Raw genomic sequence first — 8,361 nt, forward strand, 5'->3', positions numbered from 1 at the left:
GTTGCCAGGACTGGGGTTCGGGCCACCGGGAGCCCCTGACGTCAACGGCAGCGCGGCCTGCGTCAGGTCCCCCGAGCAGCCCCGAAGGTGGCCCCGACCGACCTACCGAGGCATTGGGGGCTTCGGGGAGGGAGCCCAGGGCAGGGCTGGATGATATCCCAGAAGGGGCGAAAGAGGCTTTCCTCAAGCCAGCCAGTAAGTCACGTCGCATTTAGAACTTCAGGGTTCACGTCTCCGGGATACTCGCGGGTACCCCAGAGTTGCGACCGGGTCCGGAGGACCAAACCCAGGTGTAGGCTCCCGGGGCTAGACGAGGGTGGAGGCTGTAGAGAAGGGGGCCAAAGAAACTCGGAGCAAGTCTGTAAGCGGCAAGGGCTTCCTTCCTTCCACTCTTACAAGCATCAGCATTGTAGTAATCCCACCGACTCCCAAAAGTGGACCTTAAAATGAAATAGATCCACCGTTTCCACCTCAACTTGACACAACTCAGAAGTTGGTGGTCCGGGGCAGTGTCTCACCCTTGCACGCAGACTGGGTAGGAGGGTGCTGGGACCCGCCACTGGGGGAAAATGAACTCGATCTCTCAGTTAACTGGCCACAATCTTTCCTTTCTCCATCCTCTACCAACCTTTCCCTTCTTTCTCCATTCTCTTCTTAACTCTTAGACCATTTTTGCAACCTTCTCAAGCCTGCGGGGTTCTCAAGAGTCTGGAAAGGTGTGATTTTTCCAAAGGGGGCCAGGACGTCTATCGTCTCGAAAAGTGTTCAACCGGCTCAGTTGCCCTTGTCCTAAGGGTCGGGAACCAGAATTTGGCGAGCCGTCGGCCTGTGCGTGGGGACGCTATCTACAAAACCCATTGTGGAGCAAGTCCTGTAGCTCTCATAGGCCCTGTCTGTATTTCTTCAACGTAGGCTCTTGGAGAATGACCTCTCTCCCCTAGATTCCTTATTTTTAACCTATCTTTTTTTCCCATGCTAGTAAGTGCCTTTCTCGTTTAATTTTCCGTCTTTTCATCTACACTCAGAGGACACCGAGGAATGGAGACAGAGCCTCTCTAAGCAAAGATAGGAGGCCAAAAACTGTTTCGCGTACGTTTTCCCCGGGATTAAATCCGCATCCCAGGAACCGCCCCTGCGTAGACCCAGCAAAACCCAGCGGCAGAACCCAGCACTCAGGTGCAGAAAACGTCTGCGTCTGCCTCTGCGATACTCTCGCCAGGACAGCAACGTGAAGAAGCCAGCGGGTAGAGGGTTGCCAGGTACAGAGCAAGAACACCGTTTCGCTTCGCCCTCCCCCTTCCACTCTTAGAGTGGCTGGAAACTTCGACAGGAGAGAATTTCTCCCCCCTTTCCAACTGACAACAGCGGGCTCTGCTATTGGGGGAAAGAAAAGAAAAGCATTTTCTGGCGGTACTCTTTTTTTTGTTTTTTTTAAGTTCGAGCTTTAATGTGAGCTTAGATATAATGACACCTTCCCGAATCAGTCAATAAATACCGCGGGAGCCGCCGCACCCTGCAAGTGGCCGCAGCAAAGTCCCCAACCTCTGCCCCATCCGTGCGGCCGCTGCGCTCCAGGCCAGGGTGCTGGTGGCCAGCCTGCCTTCCCTTTCTGGGCTCCAACGTCTGGAGACAAATCGAACCAAATCAAATTGAGGGACGCGTCAACTTTGAAACGGCTTTAAAATCTGTGACTCCCTCCTCTGTGTGTGCCCCACTGCCTGGCGGATATAAATTGTCATACTCCAGTATCTCCACCGAGTAAAACAGCATCTCAAAATATACGGATCTCAGAAAAGGATTATTGCCCTAACTGTGCCGCTGCCTTCACAGTCTTGCTTAGTATTAGGATTTAACACAACAGAATTTATTAGAACGAACGATTAGCTTTATTTATAAGCATTTCGTCCAAGTGGTGACTTGGGAGATTTCAGGAATTATTCAGAGAAGGCTTTTTGGTTTTGTTTTGTGTATTTTTTAAGGAGCTAGGAATGTGTCTTTTACCCGGTGTCCTCCACTGCCCTTTTCAGGCAGCGATTGGCCCTCCTGACATTTGGTTAAGCCTCGGGACTTAAAAAGATCATTTCCTCGTACACTAATTTGAGCAAAATCTGGATTCAGAGTGTGGGTTTACACGCCCAGCTCGAATGTCTAATGTATCAAATCCTCGTTAACGAACGGCCCGCTCCGTGGCCGTGTCAGCCAAAGGTCAGTCCCGTGCAACAGGGCAGCACGGTTCAAAAGCACTCTTCCAGAGCCCTGCCTACCCCTCCCCCCCAAAATCCATCTTTCACGTTTCAATAATAGAGCACACGGAGTTCCAGCGAGAAACACCAAGGCTGCTTTTCTTTCTTTCCTTCTTTCTTCACATTAGTGACATGTAAACGATGGGTCCTAGGGCAACTACTGAAAAATTACGTTTATTTTTTTTTCCAGGGGAAGGGAGTGGAGTTAGCGGACAAGGTAATTGTCGAAATGTCCTCAAGAGGCACGTATATTTGAGAAGCGTGACTTAGAAATCTTCACTTAAAATCGTAACAACAACAACGACAAGGACTTCACAGCATTCGAATGAAACCTCTGAGTAAACTTTGTTGGAGACCTTAGGGATTAGACACTGCTTTAGGGAAGGGACAGTTTCCCTCCCCCATACTCCCCCAACACTCTCTCTCTCTCTCTCTCTCTCCTCTCGCTCTCTCCTCTCGCTCTCGCTCTCTCTCTTTAGAGACCAGCAGAAAGCTTATTCTTAAAAGGTAGCTTTTGGTGTCCAGAGGGACAAAGAGGATCCAGGGGAGCGAGGCTGGACCCTTTTCGCTCCCGCCTCACTGGGGAGCCCCGCGACATTTCTCACTACCTTGAGGTCCTAGGCGTTCATACACACCAGCCGCAGAGGCCGGATTCGCGCGGCTGCTCCAAACCAGCCCAACTTCTCAGCGCGCGCTTCGGGCCACGCGCGTGCACGAAGTCGCGGGCCCAGTCCGCTAGGAAGGTGGCAGGGCGGGGTGGGGGAAGAACGCGACTTACCAAGTCTGGGGTCTAGGTTTCGGGCAAGGTTGGCAGCAGACAGAAGCCGGGCAGATAGTCCTACCGGAGACGGGCAATATGGGCAGGGACTAAGGCGCGAGTGGGGGGGGGGGGGGGAGGAAAGCGCCTGTCTGGTTTGGGGTCCATCTTGGCCCCGGCCAGCTCCCCCGCCGTCGCCTCCGCAGACTAAACTCGGACTGACCCGGGGAGGCCACAGAGCCTGCCTCGCCTCCATCAGGCCAGAGCCTCTGGGCCTCTGGCGCCGACCCCGAGGCGCCGTGGGGGGGGCGGAGGGGGGGGGGAGAAGCGTCCCCACTCTCTGGCCGGAGAGGAAGCAACCAAGTCGCAGGCACTGATGCTGGCGGCCAAGCTGAGCAGCCGGGCAAGTCCGTCGCGTCCGGCCGCTGGCTTGCAGACCCCGGCCCGCTCCCGCCTACGCCCCTCCCTTTCGTCAAGCCCCTCGCCAAATGAAAAGGGTTCTTTGGGCTTTGGCCTTTTGGGGAGGAACGCAGGAACCCACGCTGGGTTTGAGCTTTCTGCTCAGAGTGTGCCCGACACAGGTCTTCATCATTAGCATGGAGTCCGTGGAATCGCCCTCCCCATAACACGTTTAAACACAAAAGGACCCAAATCGCGAAGGGTTTCCCGAGAGGTGGCTCTTGTGGCAGGGTTTCAGTGGATCAAGGGATTTTGCACCCGGGACTAAACGTCGGACGCTCTGGCCTCCGGGGACCTCAGACAAGAGAACCCCTTGCTCCAGCCCGTTCCGCCAAGTCCCTGGGTGTGGGAGTGAGGGGCTTCTGCCAGGCTTCTGTGGATCCAGGTCCGTGAGGCTCTTCTCAAACCATCTTTGTATTATCGAACTCTGAGACCTAAAGGCTGGCAAAGAGAAAAGGCCTCGTCCTGGCAGGAACGTTTCCAAAACCCCTCTCGGCTGCACCCTTCAGCGGAAGACTTGGCGACTGGTGACTGTCAGATGGAATGATGCTACGGCCCCCCATCAGAACTGGTAGGGTGAAGCTGGCCCTCAGTAAGACTGCAGTGGCACAAGGCCTCTCCTGTTGGCAGTGGAGGAAGCAAGAGGGATGGGTGTCATGGAATGGGTCCACCCGTTCAGTTAAAAGTAAGATCCTGAAGATTAGAACCTGTGGCAGCCATTGTCTGATGCCATGGGACCTAGGATTTTGACCAACACACTCAAAGACAGGACTCTACAGGCGGCTGAGAATAGAATGATCCAAGGGCCTTCCACCACCCCTCCCCTTTGTTTAAAAGCGTTGGTCACTCCACCAGACAGGTTATTCACTCGCTCTGTAACTGTCAGCACATTGGCCACAAAATGTCATGCACCGTGCAGAACCCCAAGAATGTCACCAGCGCCTGAACTCCGGATGTCTCTCAGCAAACCCTACACTTGCCAGGTCTCTCAGCCAGGGCAGTTCCTCCACCAGTCATCACATAAGCACGTTTGAGGTTAACAGAACTACATCAGCTCCTAGACAAGCGAGCTGACGAGCATTATTTGGGAAGGGTCAAATGAAAACCTTAGAGCGAGCTGCTGCTAACCCCCTAAATGGGTAACTAGGGCTAGGGCACAGAAAGAGGAAGAGGGACCAGGAGAGAAAGGAAAGGGGGAGAGAGACAGACAGGGGGACATTCAGGCCTATATCTGGGCAAAGAAGTGGGCACTAGGAAACCCCTACTGCCTGCTCCCCCCTCCCACCATCTCAGGCTTGGGTTCTCTCTATGGGCAGAGGGGAGAGTGCCCCGTCTAGGAGCTAAGGGATGAGAAGAGCCAGGATGCCAGCTTCCGGTTTGGGCGGGGACGGGAGGTGGAGGAATCCTCAGCGGACTTGGCTCTCGTCTGGGACTCTCGCACCTCGCAGGCCCTCGGGGTAAGGGAGACTGCCTGGCCGGCTCAGCTTTCGGTTCTAAGTTCTGCGAGCTTAGGCTCGAGCCTACTCTGTCTGCCTGGCTTTGTGAACTCACTTAAACCAGCGCGGCTTGAAAACAAACACGTGCAGCTTCCTCGCCGCACTATTTTGGCAGCCCGGCCGGCGGCTTTCACAGGCCTGAGCCTCTGAGAGGTTCCCTCCGCAGCCCGCGTGGGCAAAGGCGCCTGCTGCATATTCATCAGCACGTGGAACCGCGGGCCGCGGGCCGCGCATGCGCACTGCGTTCCCAGACGCAGCCCCAGCCCGCGGCAGCGACTTGGAAAGCGCCCCGCTGGCCTGCAGGGTGGCGCAAAGGGCCCCTCAAAAGCTGACCGCCTGGCCTTTGGTGGTGGTGCTGTGGGGAAGTCTTGCTGTTCCGCACCCTCCACCCCCGACGCACACGTCCACCCCCAACCCCTGTGTTTATATATTTTCAGGAAATTCTCTAGGACAAAAATCTCCCTTGACACAGACTCACCCACGCCATTCTCTTGGTTTTACCTTCCTCCACAACTCAGTTTGCTTTGCGAGAAGCTAGGGTTTTTCCGAGTGGACAGATGATTTTTAAAAAGGAATCAAGATGTGAGCTTCTCTCACTGTCTTTACGTCCTTATGTTTTCTGTAGCTTAATGAAAATTGTTACACAAAGGATAGATTTGCTAAGATATCTCGCCTTCAAACGTCTGGAGGCTTTTTTTTTTTTTTTTAAAGATACGATTCCCATATGTTTATATCCACGCTTAAGAGTAGGCTGTAGGTGCTGTAGGTGAAAATATCACCGTGTAAGTTTCACAACCAGTGAATTTCCCTGCATTTACTAGAGATGCCCTGCAACCATTAGAAGCAGCCAAAATATTGTGGACAGTTGACAGTTTTAAGTCTCTAGCATCTTCGCTGCCAAACAATGTTATTTCCATACTGGATAGCTAACTCTTATTTCTCATTCTTGAGAAACCCACCTCCAATTTAACATCAGTTGGAAACTTTATACTGTTCTAGCTCCTCCTCTAAAGTGGAAATAAACGTTAGGAACTAATGCCAGAATTCAGCTTGCATGGTATAAATAGTCCCTGGTTTGGCCTGGTCTTGTTGCCTCTTGCTCAGGCAGAGACTCTGGAGCAACCAGTCTTGCATAGATTAATGGAGAATATTGCCCATTCTCTGTGTATATTACACCATTATATTTGCAATAAACTTTGAAGAAAAGGCTCAAATGTGACATGTCATAGGAAGTTGTTAACATTTTTTATTATTTCTATCCCCAAACTAGTAATTGTCACTTGAAAAATATATATATATAGGTATCCTTATAAAGTATTACTTTCTATATCCAACCAGTTTGGATGGATACATATTACTGATGGTGAATGAGGTGGTAAAAGCTGAAAGAGTACCATAGATAATGTCAACCTTTAGTGGCTTAACTGGCATAGATGGGATATATCTTTTCATTGCCCCTCTATTTTCAAAAATTCTAAAACCAGAGAGTGCTGTCAACTGTGACCATCTTTATGAAAGCAAGACTTTTTTTTTTTTTTTTTTTTTTTTTTTAGCCAATAATAACACAAGGTTCTAAGAACTACACTTGGTGCTAGGAGGAAGTGAGAACTCTATACCTAGAGAGGAGATAAATTTCTAATTAGTATTTCACATTAAAAAAAAAAGAAATGTGAATTGGGAATCTCTGAAATCTGATGGTTTCATATCTAGTTCACAAATAATCAAAAGCCCAAGCTCAGGGCTTTCCTTTTGAGTTTGCCAGACCATATATAGTTACTCCCCAACCCATCTTAAACTGATGCTGTTCTTTAGGGACCAGGGCCTTCTCCAAGCTTCTTCCTGGAAAGCAGTATGTTTAGGTACTAACTACACCAGCACTGATTCACAAGGGATCCAGCACACTGGTTACATCTTGGCCTCAAAAATGGGCTGTCTGGAAGGCTTCAGAGCTGGGGAGTACAGTTCTGTTGCCAGCCCTTAAAAGTTCTGAGAAAACTTCACAATCAACAAATAGAAACATCTAAATGCCAGGCCCATCACCAAAGAAGGTTAGTGCTATTTTCATTGTCAGCTACAGAAAAAAAAAAAAAAAAGAAAGAAAAAGAAAAAAAATGATAAGCATATGGGCCAATTGAAAGGTTACATCTTTCTTTTGGAGGTGGTTTGCTTCTTAAAGGTTAACTTGAATGCTTGACTTTAAAAAATCAAAATCATCAGCTGCAAATGCTTAAAGCAGTTGGGGGTAGCTTTTGAAGAAGAAAACAAAGGATCTGAAATGGTTGAAAATTACTTATCCCCCATATAAATGGTGCTTGTATATTTATATGCTTATTCTGTAAATGTACACACACACAAACCACAACTCATTTCTCTTCATTTCTCAAATATGATTGCTTGTACTTAGGCATTTTTTTGTTGACACAATATAACTTTTTAATAACTTGTCAGCTGTTCCAATCATTTGGTAGTATCCAGATTACAATGCAGTTGAAATATGAATCAGGATGGCTTTCTACCTAAACCAAAATCTACAGCTACACACAGAAACCAGCCATTTGCAGCATCCTGTGCTCCTGCTAAATAGGGTCTAACAATATATCTCGCTGTTCACATTCATGTATTTCAAAACCTAATAGCCCATGAAGAAAAGTATGAAGAATACATCTCAAGAAGCAGACATTAAAGGTACCAGCAAAATAATAGGCTACATTTAAGTTTGAAGCATTTTTTTTAAGCGACCTACATCATTAATGACTTTTTCTTTGTGGTGGGTGTTGGAGAAAAGAAAGCATAAGGGGCTTTGGCATAAATATTGGCTTCTGCTGTGAAAGTTCCTTTCCTGTGAGTGTTATTCACAGACACACACAGTATTCCTCAAATGTTTTTTTAGAGTAAATATTGACCCCTAAAATTTATATTTAAAATATCCTACTTAAATCATGTATCATAGTATAATTATTATACAATAATATTAAATAACCAGGAACATAACAAATAATGACACATTTATATTTCCAAATTTGAAGTCAACTGCTTTTATGAATGGTCAAAAGAAAAAATGCACTCATTTACTATCTTCTCAAATATACTAAAAAAGTTAAAAAGTATTGTTATGATTGTGATTGTGATCATTGTCATAAATACTCATGTCAGGCTCCCAGACATTCTGATTCCTAATGGGAAGAGAAAGGATTATTAATTGAGGTGTTTATCTGACTTTCCTAGAGAGATGGAGCTATCTTTATTCTTCTTTCCATGTTTAAAAAAATTATTGGGACTAATGTCTGGTGTCACTTCAAGTACTACACTGTTAATCAATCTGGAACCTCCAAAGCCAATTGGGGCCAGCTTTTGGTCTCACAAATCTTAGGGGTTAGAAGCAATGCTTATGTAGGTGTTCAACTTC

The sequence above is a fragment of the Acinonyx jubatus genome, chromosome C2 (genome assembly GCF_027475565.1).
Source record: "Acinonyx jubatus isolate Ajub_Pintada_27869175 chromosome C2, VMU_Ajub_asm_v1.0, whole genome shotgun sequence".
In the NCBI taxonomy this organism is placed as follows: Eukaryota; Metazoa; Chordata; class Mammalia; order Carnivora; family Felidae; genus Acinonyx; species Acinonyx jubatus.